The sequence below is a fragment of the Schistocerca gregaria genome, unplaced genomic scaffold (assembly GCF_023897955.1).
Source record: "Schistocerca gregaria isolate iqSchGreg1 unplaced genomic scaffold, iqSchGreg1.2 ptg000169l, whole genome shotgun sequence".
Lineage (NCBI taxonomy): Eukaryota > Metazoa > Arthropoda > Insecta > Orthoptera > Acrididae > Schistocerca > Schistocerca gregaria.
The window spans coordinates 15,240,453-15,254,798 of NW_026061724.1; the positions used below are offsets into that span (position 1 = coordinate 15,240,453).

At 43.6% G+C, this 14,346-nt stretch overlaps 1 non-coding gene across 1 annotated transcript; it reads left to right on the top strand.

The window, feature by feature from the left end:
- Positions 1–7,965: 7,965 nt before the first annotated feature.
- On the top strand, positions 7,966–8,037 carry Trnai-gau (transfer RNA isoleucine (anticodon GAU)). The gene has a single exon. It is a non-coding gene; the product is annotated as a tRNA-Ile (tRNA).
- The last annotated feature ends 6,309 nt before the right edge of the window (positions 8,038–14,346 follow it).

The following is a 14,346-nucleotide window of genomic DNA, read 5'->3' on the forward strand; positions in this document are numbered from 1 at the left end:
CCCCCTTCAGGTTGATAAAATTATTTCCAAATTTGGTCATCAGGTTCTCTTTCGACATCGGGATGATTCTGTCAGTACCGTACTGCTTTCAAATGCTTCCATTACGTACACCAGTGCTCGTGTTTACAACCTTCAGCCGGAGGTGGATAATGTGTATCTTAAGGAGGGTTTACTCAAGTATGGTGATGTTAAGAGTATTCGCCTTGAACGCTGGTCCAGCCAACATCGTCTGCAGTGTTACAGTGGTATTCGTTCCGTCGAAATGCACGTGAAGCAGAATATTCCCTCGCACCTGCAGATCGGTGGATATCGTGTCCATGTAACATATAGTGGTCAGGTTGGCACCTGTTTCTTGTGTAATGAGAGTGGCCACGTGCGTACCGACTGTCCGCGGAGTGTTTTGTGTTAAAAAATTCTCTCGAACAGCGTCGCAAGTTAACGGTCGCTGGCCTCGTTGCCGGTGGTTCTGCTCTTGGTGTCGAACAGTCCAGTGGTAGTAGCGCCCCGCCGCAGGTTTTGCACGCCCCTGACAATGAATTTCCTCCTTTGCGTGCCAAATCTGATGTTGTTCCGTCTGTTCCTCAGGTGGGTGTGCCGCTTTTGAATAATAAACGGCGTCGCGCACATGATGGAAATAGTACGGATGAGGATCTCCCCGAGATGCCCCAATCCGAGAGACCGACATCCTCCGAGCCACAGAGTAGTGTAGATGCTCCCTGTTCCCCTAAAGTAGCTGTTCCGGTAGCGGCTGCTGACGCCCCTCCGGCTTCCGACGCGGCTTCTCTCGAGTCGGCTCGTCGGTCGGGCCTGTTGGCACCGCCTTCCGAACCGTCTTCGTTGTCACAACAAGTTGAGCCGCAATAACTTCCTGCTTCGCTGCCCCATACCTCTGCCAGCGGAGCTGCTCCGCTTCCTTCCAACTTAGCAGCTTCGGAGCTTCCTGCTCACGTTTCGCCTCCGTGTAATCCATGTTTGCCGGAAGCTAGTATTGGTGTAGACCAGTCCGTTTCGTCGGATGTTTCCCCCGCGACCCCGGACCCTGACTGTGGACCGGTGCGGGTGGTGTCGGATACAGAACTTGACCCTCCTACGTCACCGGCGGCTCCCGCTTCCCTGCCCGTCAGCCGACGCAAGTTGCGCGTTCAGCCGAACGTCAATGCTGTTCGTAAAAAACCGAAACGTAAGGGATCCGCGAAAGGGGATAGCAGTCCCCTTCCCTCGGATGCCTCCGTCTCCCCTGCTATGGACTGTGATGTTGATGCGTCGGTGTAGGTGATTTCTTCTCTCGATTTTCTCTTCATGCTTCAAGCATACACCTTTCTTACCTTAAATGTTAACCGTATTGAGTCCCACGTTCGCATTGCCTCTTTGCGGCAGTTTCTCTACGACTCCTGTGCGGACGTAGTATTTTAGCAGGAAGTATTGTTTTCTGATCTCTCTCTACCTGGATTTCAAACTGTTTTTAATGTCGCACCGGAAAATTCAACAGGAACTGCTCTTTTCTTTCGAGAAGGTATTCCTGTTACTGACATTGAATTCCTTGACTCTGGCCGTGGCATTGGTTGTCGTCTTTTTGATATCTGCCTAGTTGTTTTGTATGCCCCCTCTGGTTCGGGTCGCACTGTGGCTCGATCGCGCTTTTATAAGGAAGAGCTTATTTATCTTTTGTGCAAGAGTCCTCGGAGTCTCCTGCTCGGAGGCGATTTTAATTGTGTTTTACGCCCTGAAGACCAGTCCCCAAATTTCAATTACTGCCGAGATTTACATGACTTGGTTCGTACGATGCACCTGCGTGATGTTTGGGAACACAAATATCCAACCCTGGTGAAATTTACGTATTTTACCGCGTCCTCGTGCAGTAGACTCGACAGATTCTACTTCTCTGATTTTTTATGTGATAACATTCTTTCTGTCGATGTTATTCCTACTAGTTTTTCTGACCATTGTGCTTTGACTGCAACTGTAAATCTTAGTCACCAACCAGCAAAACTTTATCGTTCCCAGTGGATGTTAAATGTTTCCCACCTTGCCGACAGGGCCATTGATGAAGTTGTAAGTGCCGTGTGGGAGCGACGTCTTCGCTCTGTCCCGCGTTACCCCTCCTTACTCGTTTGGTGGACTGCGTTTGCCAAGCCCAAGATTCGTCAGTCTTTGATTTTTTACTGTGCCGCAAGGGCGCTTGATTTTAAGAACACGTATGAATTTTACTACACTGTCCTGCGTGAACTGTATGACGCGGCGGGTCCTTCTCCTCTGCGGATCCATGATGTTCGTCGTATTAAAGCAAAGCTCTTGACCCTCAAACGACGACAGTTGGATGGTCTGCGAGTAAAGTCGAAACCTCACTCTCTTGTTGAAGGTGAACTGACTTCTTTGTACCACCTGCTGCGGCATCAGACTCGACGTCGTCGCACCTTCATCTCTTTTCTTATGGTGGATGATGGACGGCAGCTTATTGCACAGGAGGATATGATGCGTGCTCTTCATCAGTATTACGCTAGTCTCTATTCTGCCGATGATTCTGGTGCGTCACTTTCTGATGATGTCCTTGAGGATCTTCCTGCGACGATCACGCCTGACGCGAACGGCGACTTTCTCCGGGAGTTCCAGGTAGATGATGTTTTCGATTTTATTGCTCGCTCTCCGTCCGGTAAATCGCCGGGTCCTGACGGCCTGCCTAAAGAATTTTATCTCCGTTTTTGGCCTCTTTTGGGTGGGACTTTTATGCAGATTTTAAATGAGATTGTCAGGGGGATGGATGTGCCAGCCGATTTTAAAGTAGGGAAAATTGTTTTAATTCCGAAGTCCACTGGTCATTTATCTGCTGCCAATCTTCGTCCGCTCACATTGCTGAATTTTGATTACAAGACAGCTGCTAGAGCGTTCAATAGTCGATTATCTTCTCTGCTGCGGTCTGTGATTGGGGCACATCAATGTTGTTCTCCTGGTAGATCTATTCTGACCCCAGTAGCCGAATATCGGGATGTTGTCTCGGTTGTGGCGGTTACAAACGTTCATTGTGCCTTTGCTTTCCTCGATTTTTACAAGGCCTTTGATCAGTCATGTGTTTTTAAATCGTGTTTTAGATACAATAGGTTTTAACGCTTCATCACGTGGTGTTCTTCGTAATTTGTATAGGGGAATAACTGCTCGGGTGTCAGTCAATGGGCAGCTGACGCCGCCCATTGCTATCCGCCGAGGGGTACCTCAGGGTAGTCCGCTCTCTATGTCTCTATTCATATTGTCCCTGGAACCGCTGCTTCGGACTCTTGCTTTCAAGCTTCAGGGTATGACCCTCTCTGGTGGGAAGCTCACTGTTAAGGCGTACGCGGACGATGTCGTTGTTCTCCTCCGTCAACGTGATGATATCACATTGTTGAAAGGGGCAGTTCATGCATACTGTTGTGTCTCTGGAGCGCGTCTCAATCAGGGTAAATGTAAGTTCCTTGATATTCGAGGGTTTCGCGATGCTGATGTCCCTTGGGCCACTTTTGTCGATCGCCATACGTCATTGGGGATTAGCATTGATCGGTGTCCCATAAAAATGGCGGCTCTTAATTGGAAATCTGTCATCGAGAAGATACAGGGGGCTCTGATGGTCCATGAGCAGCGCTCTGCTACCATTTTGCAAAAAGTCAGAATTTTAGACACGTACGTGTTATATAAAGCCTATTATGTTGCTCAGCTGTTCCCACTTCCCATTATGGTGGCGAAAAGGTTGCGCCAATTGTCTAGCAGGTTTATATGGAAGGGTCATCCTTTCAAGTTGCGTTACGAGGTTATGACGAAACCGCGTATCTCCGGAGGCTTGGGCCTCACTGACATTACTCGTAAGGCATCTGCCTTGTACGTCCGCCGTACGACTCTCATTGTTACGCAAGAAGTGACTTCAATTACATCCAGACTTTTTACTGTTGTGCGTCCGAAGAGCCTTGCTCCACCTGTCGACGTCGGTCACCTCAATTTTAAGTTGAAACAGGTCCGGGAATTTTATATTGCGGTTAGTTACCTCGGTGACGTCTTCTTGCGACAACCGGTGCCAACGACCAAGAGCTTGATTGCCCGTTGTGAGGGGCTGGCTGGTCCCAATCCAATCGAACTGGCGTCTCCATCAGTGTCCTGGAGGAACATCTGGAAGAATGTTAGTCTGCCGATCCACTCAATGGCTGTGGCGTCCACGTGGTGTAGGGTAGTTAATGGTTTGGTCCCCACCAACGTACGACTGCACCGTATTGGTCTTTCTGACACGGACAACTGCACTCGGTGTGGTCTCCTGGACACACTTGAGCATCGATTCACCTGCAGTGGGCACCTTGCTAATTGGCTTTGGCTCAGGAAACAACTGGCTTTTGTCACTAGGACTGCCGAAACCGCTTATACCATTGACATCATCGTATGGCCCGATTCTTCCTTTTATCCGCGAACAAAGCTCAACACCGTTATGTGGTTGCTTGGACACTTCGTACATTTTGTCAATAGTTGTCATGAAGAGGATGAACACCTAACGTTTCGGCAGTACATCCTTACTGCTTACTGGAACCGATTGCGCTTGCCAGGACTCCGTAAAGATTTTGCAAATATGCTTAGCCTGACATTTGAAAGGGAGGGTGTTGGCTAAGGTCGCCTGTGTGAGCCGATTTCTTTTATACTGTAGCTGGTATTGCCGCCTTTATGAAATATTATTCTCTACACCTGGACTGAAGTTTACGTGGACCTTTAGGGCAAACAAGAAAAACAAAAGTAAGACCAAGGACCGAGACAGTAGGGGAAAATACGACGCCATTGTACAGGTGCCATTCGGAAACAGGACGGTGGAATCATCGTGGCCAGGCCTCGGGTTTCGACCCCTGCCCGCTTTGTTTCCGCAGCCTGAATCTGACTGTCACCCCTAAATTTGAAACAATGGCACACGAAAACGAAAGTAAAAAAAAAAAAAAAAGTGGTAGAGCACTGGTCTAGTAAACCAGGGGTCGTAAGTTCCATCCTCACAGGAGGAAGACGAATTTTGGAAATCAGTTGCGCGTCGTGGCCGTATAGCAAACAGTATCTGTGATGACGAACAATTAGCGACAGGCGTTTTATTGAGAATTACTCTCAGATGTGATTAAGGCGAATGGCGAAGATAAAGCATTTGCCAAAGCGGTACAGCATAAGGTGGGACGAGGCAGTCTGAATTACATTTTATAGATGTATTTATCACATGTCTCAGAGACTCTCGCGGTCGTCGTCGTCGTCGTCGTCATCGTCGTCGTCGTCGCCGCCGCTTCTGCAGAAGTAGCAAATGGCCATCGTTGCAAACGCGGCAAGGGACGCCCTGTCTTCGATTCCGAATGCACATAGTGTGTGGTCTTGTTTCCCAGTCTATATTTGGTCGGTCTCGTAAAAGGGTGAATGTAACGAATGGGTGGAAAGAGCATGGGGCACCGGCTGTGCAGAACGAAAACACAATTCCTCAGGGGGTGTGAGCGTTTCGAGATGAGTCGTATACAAGTTATAGTTGGTCGTCAGTGACCGTGTGACCTAATGGATCATGCGTCGCACTTCGGATCTGAAAATTACAGGTTCGAATGCTGTAAAGGTCGTGTATTTCCAGTTCTGAAAAGGAAACATACCGTTTGATGTAGCAATTGAGCAGTACGAAACCGTCTGAATGTTGCTGTTGACCATTTTTTGCTTGGAGTTGCTCTTGAGCTTGAAACACACACAACAAAACCGGTGTTAACTAGCGAAATGGTCGGCAGAGTGCCGTCAACGCAAGTTTTGACTGGCACTTGCACATCTAAAACAACGTCGGAAAGTAACTCGTTCGGCTTTTGAGTCACATCAAGTATGTGTGTTAATTATGACGCCACTAGCTCTGCATGTTTTCATGCAATTCCTTTATCTCTCAGAAATGATTATGAAATAAAAGTGAAGTACGTGACGAGTGTGACGTTAGGAAAACATTAGGCAGCATGGAGAGATTCTGTATGGGACCACCCAACATAAACGAGTACTGTGTGACGTGCTACCCTGTATTTATTAACCGAGGCAGCCGGCTAGTTCAGTCGGTAGAGCGTGAGACTCTTAATCCTAGGTTTGTTGGTTCGAGCCCCACGCTGGGCGCGAACGGAATTTTGTTCCGCTGCAGATGTAAATAACCGTTTTTCTGGTTAACGTGATGTAATGGAAATAGCAACATTAAACTTTACCTACGTCTCTGTCCGTCGCAAGGAAACTGTTTTAAAGGTGAATGTGATTTGGTAGACATGTGTGAAAGACATGTTCTGAAATGCAAGTGTTGTTGTTTGGAGAGCTCATCGGTTACGTGTCAGATGTGTAGCCAAGCAGTAATGGGTCGCCATAGCTGCAAATATTAGCCGGTAATATGAAGTGTAGTCAGCTGAAGTCTGATGATGCAGACGACCGTGATACCAAGTACACAAATGTACCGCTAGGCCGCACCTCTTTAGCTCAGTGGTAGAGAACTGATCTAGTAAACCAGGTGTCGTAAGTTCCATCCACAGAGGAGGAAGACGAATTTTGGGAATCACTTTCGCGTCGTGGCCGTATAGTAAACAGTATCTGTGATGACCATCAATTAGCAACAGTCGTTTTATTAAGAATTACTCTCAGATGTGATTAAGGCGAATGGCGCAGATAAAGCATTTTCCAAGGCGGTACAGCATAAGGTGGGACGAGACAGTCTGAATTACATTTTATAGATGTATTTCTGACATGTCTCAGATCCCCTCGCGGTCGTCGTCGTCGTCGTCGTCGTCGTCGAGGCCGCCGTCGCCTCTTCTGCAGAAGTACCAAATGGCCATCGTAGCAAATGCGGCGAGGGACGCCCTGCCATCGATTCCGAATGCACAAAGTGTGTGGTCTGGTTTCCCAGTCTATATTTGATCGGTCTCGTAAGAGGTTGAATGTAACGAATGGGTGGGAAAGAGCAAGGGGCAGCGGATGTGTGGAACGAAAACACAATTCCTCAGGGGTTTGAGCGTTTCGAGATGAGTCGTATACAAGTCGTAGTTGGTCGTCAGTGACCGTGTGGCCTAATGGATCAGGCGTCGGACTTCGGATCTGAAGATTACAGGTTCGAATGCTGTCACGCTTCGTGTTTTTCCAGTTCTGAAAAAGAGACATAGTGTTTTAATGTAGCAATTGTGCAGTACGAAACCGTCTGAATGTTGCTGTTGACCATTTTTGGCTTGGAGTTGCTCTTGAGCTTGAAACGCACACAACAAGACCGGTGTTAACTAGCGAAATGGTCGGCAGAGTGCCGTCACTGCGACTTTTGACTGGCACTTGCACATCTAAAACAACGTCGGAAAGTAACTCGTTCGGCTTTTGAGTCACATCAGGTATGTGTGTTAATTTTGACGCCACTAGCTCTGCATGTGGCGTCATGCAATTCCTCTACCTCTCAGAAATGATTAAGAAATAAAAGTGAAATACGTGACGAGTGTGACGTTAGGAAAACATTAGGCAGCATGGAGAGATTCTGTATGGGACCACCCAACCCAAACGAGTACTGTGTGGCGTGCTACCCGGGAGGTATTCACCGAGGCAGCTGGCGAGCTCAGTCGGTAGAGCGTGAGACCCTTAATCCCAGGGTCGTGTGTTCGAGCCCCTCCCTGGGCGGAACGGAATTTTGTTCCGCTGCAAATGTAAATTACCATTTTTCTGATTAACGTGATGTAATGGAAATAGGAACTTTAAACTTTGCCTATGTCTCTGTCATTCGCAAGGAAACTGTATTTGAAGGTGAAGGTGATTTTGTAGACATGTATGAAAGACATGTTCTGAAATGCAAGTGTTGTTGTTTGGAGAGCACATCGGTTACGTGTCAGATGTGTTGCCAAGCAGTAATGGGTCGCCATAGCTGCAAATATTGGACGGTAATATGAAGTGTTTTTCAGCTGAAGTCTGATGATGCAGACGACCGTAAGGACGAAGTACCCAAGAGTACCGCTAGGCTGCGCCTCTTTAGCTCAGTGGTAGAGCGCTGGTCTGATAAACCAGGGGTCGTAAGTTCCATCCTCACAGGAGAAAGACGAATTTTGGAAATCAGTTTCGCGTCGTGGAGGTATAGCAAACAGTATCTGTGATGACGAACAATTAGCGACAGACGTTTTATTAAGAATTACTCTCAGATGTGATTAAGGCGAATGGCGCAGATAAAGCATTTGGCAAAGCGGTACAGCATGTAACGTTCCCTCTTTCTGTTTTTTTAGGTTTGATATGTCTGATTGTTATTCTTTATTTCTATTCTTCGGAATCTTTATTTTTATTAAATTGAGCCTGAAACTTACGTAATAAATACTTCGCGTGAAGTACGATTTGCAGCATGAACAAAAATTAATTTCGGAAATTTAATCCACTGAATATTAAAAGTAAAGCTTTTGAACAACGCGCGTGACTGACTAGATACATTCAGAGGGTACGTACATTCGCGTGCGAGTGGTTGCGGTCTGATGAGAAATTTTCATTGTGAAATAATTTCGTCGTAACACACTCGGAGATTGCGAACGTACATTCAGAGTAGAGGCACGTACGTTCTATCATTCCCCGTGGCCTGTGTAAAAGAATGGCAATTATTTAAATCTAAGAGTATTTCTTTTGCATCGGACTAGTATTTTTATAAGAAAAAGAAGATTGCAGGTTCTGAATGTCTCGGCAAAACGAATTGGAAGTAATTTGAGCGGCCACGAAAGGAAAGTAGAGAGCACAATCACGCACCTCTACTGTTGAGCAGCGCCGTTTTGAAGATATTCGGTTCCATCTAAAACTCGCCGTCTCTGCTTAACATAAATACTCCATAGGCATGGGAATAAGGCTTGTTGTGCGATGAAAATAATATAAAACACATCTTGCGTCTTTTAACTCTTTCACTTACCACACACACACACACACTAGTATTTAGACAGTACGACATCCCACCAGCCCATCAGAACAAAAAGTAGTCGATCATACCAGAAATAAAAAACGAAGGGCGAAATTGTTCCTATGTCTCTCAAAGATAAAACGTTTACCAGATATTTCTCTGGTGTGTCACTGGCACAATTTTTCAGCACCTCTGCGATTAAATCACAATATTTTCAGTTCCTTGACATCGCCCCCTTGGGCGAATTGTCTGAAGAAATGTCAATTTTGCGGACAATGAGCCCAAACACTTTGCACACTGGTAGTCCTTGTCTGTTATTCACACGTAATGGGATTGCACTGTCAGTGTCTCTCTCCCGATCACTTCATTCTACAAACATGGTTTTATGCCAGTTTTGACACATGACAGTGAGGACAAATCATTTATATAAGGATACACAGAACACATGTAAAACACACATAAACTTACATACTATACACACAAAATTATTACATCGTCCTTGACACAAAATCATCACATTTGGATAATTGTTACATCCTCCTATTACCTTCTTTCTTCTCTTTTTTTTTTGTATTGTATACACAAATTTATTTTATTATTTCTTGGTACATAGCATTATACAAAGGTATTACATTGTTTTATACATAGTCTATCGCTATATAAACAGTCTTCTTTTACACTTGCTGCTCATAAAATTCATAATTCCTAAGTCTTTTTTTTTTATTAAAAAAAATTTTCAGGAAAGTCACATATTTATTAGAGTGTTCGGATCTAGATCGTGGGTTAATAGTCGTGTCTGGGGCAGCAAGAGGTGTTAGCTCTTGCTTAGAGTTGGTTCTGCTTTCCACTGCTTCTCTCTTCTACTCCACGATCTGCTTAGTGACATCCTTTCCGTATTTTACTATTGTCTCGTCATGGGTAATATAAACAACAAACAAAAATTCACATGGATTAATACTTAGTCTAACTTAATACTAATACATATATATACATATAAACAAAGGCGTTGTTCAAAGGTAACGTGGGGGCGTAAATCATGAGCTGGGGTAGTCAGACTTTATTTCGGGTTTCAGGAATCTGTGTTTCTACATGTCTTGGCACTTCGTTGGGTGTCCAATTAAACGTAGATTTTGCTTTGCATTTAAATTGTCCTTCTATGTTATGCCGTTAGCCAATAATGTGTCATATGCACATAACTGCACTCGCAACAATCAGTTTGGTGGCGCGCTGCGCGCCGTGTGGAAATCGGCAGTTGCGCGGGCCCACCGCCGTAAAGCGATGCCGCGCGTCTCGGTCCAAACTTTTCAGTGTCTCGAGCAGTGTTCACAGAGTTTGCAAAAAAACCAACCGCACTTGTTTCCACTTGCTGTACACCTTGGCTGTGGGAAGGGACCACTCGGTGCCTCCGAAGTCCACTGCACAAATTTAAGTACTGCACTTCACTATTTGGCTAGCAACGGCACACTGTCCTATGTAGTGCACAAACACTTGTACCGCCGCAGTCTTCGTCGATTCACTATGTCTCTTTTACCTCGAAGGAAAAGGTTCGTGATATGAAACGTATTTTCACTTGTCTGTTTGCATATAGCTCACAGGTCACTGACACTGAATAACATTGTGACACTGTCCTGTCCATTCAGAAACAAAACTGTAGCTAATGATATCACTAGCTTGTCTTTTATGAAAAATGCCCACGTTCGTTATTTGTTCCAGCGATTTTTTACTGAACCTTGTCGGCGTACCTTTTTGCTCATAACATTTTTATTACATAAATTGGTAGGTGGTTGTGTTCTCAGAAAGTACGTGCCTCTAATACTATATTTCGCGATCGTGACACTGTCTGATATCTCATAGAGCATAGGAGAACACGTTTGAGAACAACAGCATTTTTTACTCTATGTCGTGCTACTGATGCACTTATGTATTGAAATAACAATACTAGGACATGAACGCACTATAAGTGCTTTTAGAAGTTGTCTACAAATGAGGCAAAGTTTGTTCATTCTCTACCCGCGAGTTACTATGTGGGAGGGGGGGGGGGGATTCTTTCATCCTTTCGTCACCCAAGTTTGTAACAACGCATGGTACACACACATCATAAACATAAAGGAATAAAATAATAATAGGAAATGAGTAAACAGACATAAATAAATCACTATACATAAATTGCTAGGTAGTACAAACAACAGATTAATAATGAAGCTTGGCTGCTGTGCGCTACTGCCTCTAAAGTCTGTGCTCGCGTATATGGTGTTTTTTTTGTGTTCATATTTGTGTCACTTCTTCTCCTTCCATCAAATATCTTCCGCTCAGATTGGTCAAAATATTATAAACACATAAAAAATATAATCAATGTACTGCATCCCTCTAAAGTCAGCGTACATCCTCCGTATTTTCATACTAAAAAAAATAGATTATTAAAATTCTTTGGCGTTACTTGGTATCACGTAGTGTGTTTCTCAGTGATCTTGGTAATGTTTTATTACGTCAATCGTCAGTCATAGTGACATTAATGTAACTTCATGACTTTTCCCCGCCGGTTGAAGTCTCGCAGTATGTCGCCGAGCGCCACCTGTAAATAATTGTGTTTGTTTCGGCGTTACCTCATTTTTTCGGCTAGTTGGCTACCTGTAACTTACCTTATACATACTCCTTTATTTTTTTTAATAAGGGACGGTGTTATGTTTGCTTCAGTTAACATTCACAGATTGTATCTCAACATCGTACTTGCATTGAAACATGTATATAAAGTTAAAAAAAAAATTATCTGTATGACAGTAAGATCACACAAGTTGTTATTCATGTATCCTATCTTTAGGTGCACTTTTCTTAGATCAAGTTACAGTGCGTATGGTATATATATATATATATATATATATATATATATATATATATATATATATATATATATATATATATATATATATGTATGTATGTATGTATAGTACCCTACACTTTCATTAGCAGTTAGGAATCCTTTTTTATAATTGCAGCATACAAAAAAAATTTAAGTTCGTGTTTTGTGCGATATATTTATAGATAAAAACTTGTGGTGTGGATACGTCAAAGACACAAAATACTTTCTCAGCAACCTATCGTGTACTTGCGTCACAAAATTAACCTTTGTACCTTAGGGAGTCCAATATTTTTCTTTGTAACTTACCCTGTACCTTACTGCCTTGATACACAAGTGGCAAAAAAAAAAAGAATAAATAACTTACATCTATTTTGCTGTGAGGTCTGTGCCAATTGTTCGCTCCAGATACCTCCGTACATAAACTTAAAACTAAAATACCACTGTGACCAAACAAAAAAACATTCCGTCAAAACTTACAAGTACACTTCGTGTTAAACATCGCTAGTCAAAATGGCTCTGAGCACTATGGGACTTAACTGCTGTGGTCATAAGTCCCCTAGAACTTAGAACTACTTAAATGTAACTAACCTAAGGACACCACACACATCCATGCCCGAGGCAGGATTCGAACCTGCGACCGTAGCATCCCACGGTTTCGGACTCGGCGCCTAGAACCGCGAGACCACCGCGGCCGGCAAACATCGCTAGTCACCAACTGACGTGTATGTCCTAGCTTACCTGTGTCTTGCGTCCACGTTCACTGACAAATGTAAACAGAAATAGTGAAATGCTCTGATTCACTTAGCTGCATTAGATGTATTTTCTTTATCCTAATCGTGCTCGTTCCTTTTTTTTTTTTTTACAGTAACTTATTTTATACTTGTGCATTATTAGGTATGACGTATGATACTTAATTATAGTAGAATTTTCTTAAGTCTCTGTGTGCATACAGCCTTTTGATCTTACCACTGTGAGGGTATGCAAGTAAATAACAACCGTCGTGCGGAATATGTGCGATTACGTACGGACGAGTATATTTCATTTGCCACTTAGCGTTTTTCTTAGCTAGCAAGGAAGATTTCACGTGAGTTTTGAGTAACACCTTTTCTCTGATTATAAATCTGGTAACACCATGTAGCCGTTTATCATAATGCTTCTTTCGGCATTGGGCCTGTTGTGTGATAGAGATTAATACTTGCCTTATTTTTTCATTTAGGTCGACGGGTTGTCTAGGAAAAGACGGGATAGGGTTTACCCACTCATTATTTTCTTTCTTATTGCATATTAGTTCTGACGGCGTAACTGCAGTGTCGTATATTGGGAGATTGTTTACCACCTGTTCAAAAACTTTTTAAGTATTCAATCCATTTAGACTGCTTGTTGGCTACGTATGTCGTCATAAACCTATTCAATTCACGGAATATTCTTTCAATAGGGTTTGATTGCGGGCTATACCGGGATATCAGTATTCGTTTAACCTGTTGTTCTTTCAGAAATTTTTTCCAAGCATGGCACGTAAAATTGGTTGCGTTATCTGTTAAGATCGCCTGTGGTTTCCCAACAGACGGGAAGTAGTCGTTTAGCATACGTCTGATAATAGGCTTAGCTGCAGTTGTTTTCGTGGCATATAATTTCACATACTTTGAAAATACATCATATACTCAAATAATATATTTTACACCTCCCCTGGCAGAGGGTGAAGGACCCATAGCATCTATGCATACTAGCTCTAGTGGGTTTTTTGGTAAAATAGGATGCAACTCTCTCGCAGTTCAGATTGACAGGCTTAACCTTCTGACAAATAATACAAGTTTTCAAAATTTGTTGTGTGCGTCGAAGCATATTGGGAAAGTGACAGTACATATTTAATTTCTTATAGCACTTGCGGGCACCGTAGTGTCCCCAAGCGTAGTGAGTATGCCAAATTAAACTTTTCTCATATGCTTCGTGCACACAAACGCACCATGTATCGCTGTACATGTTCCTCCTGTAAAATAATACATCCTTGTGTAATTTGTAATGTTGTCTTATGGGTAAAGGGGGGTTATTGTTTAACTGGAATCTAACTTTTCTCCACCGGTCACCTTCTTCCTGTAATTTGGCCATATTATTGCACATATCCAAAAAATATTTCCTGAATTTTGTGTCCTTGATGAGCATAACTTTAAATTCTGTGTTCTCTCCTACCAATTCTTCGAACTCAGGTAGTCCTTGTGGTAATCTTGACAGTGCGTCGGCGATTACGTTATCCTTGCCATTCACATATATAATTTCAAAATCATAAGACTGCAAAAATAACGTCCACCGCGCAAGGCGATTGTGTAGCAACCTACAAGTGAGTAAAAAGCTTAATGCCTGATGGTCGCTGTAGATTCGTATATGTTTGCCAAATAGATAATAGTGGAATTTTTTAATAGCCCACAAAATAGAAAGGGCTTCCAATTCTGTTGTGGAATACCTGCGCTCGCATTCTGACAGAGTACGGCTAGCAAAACTAATTATCTTAACATTGTCGGAGCTAGCGCCTATGTCCAGCTGAAATAGACAGGCTCCTAGTCCCGAAAATGAAGCATCCGCCGCTATACAGAAATCTTTGCTCATGTCAGGATGTTCTAGTATT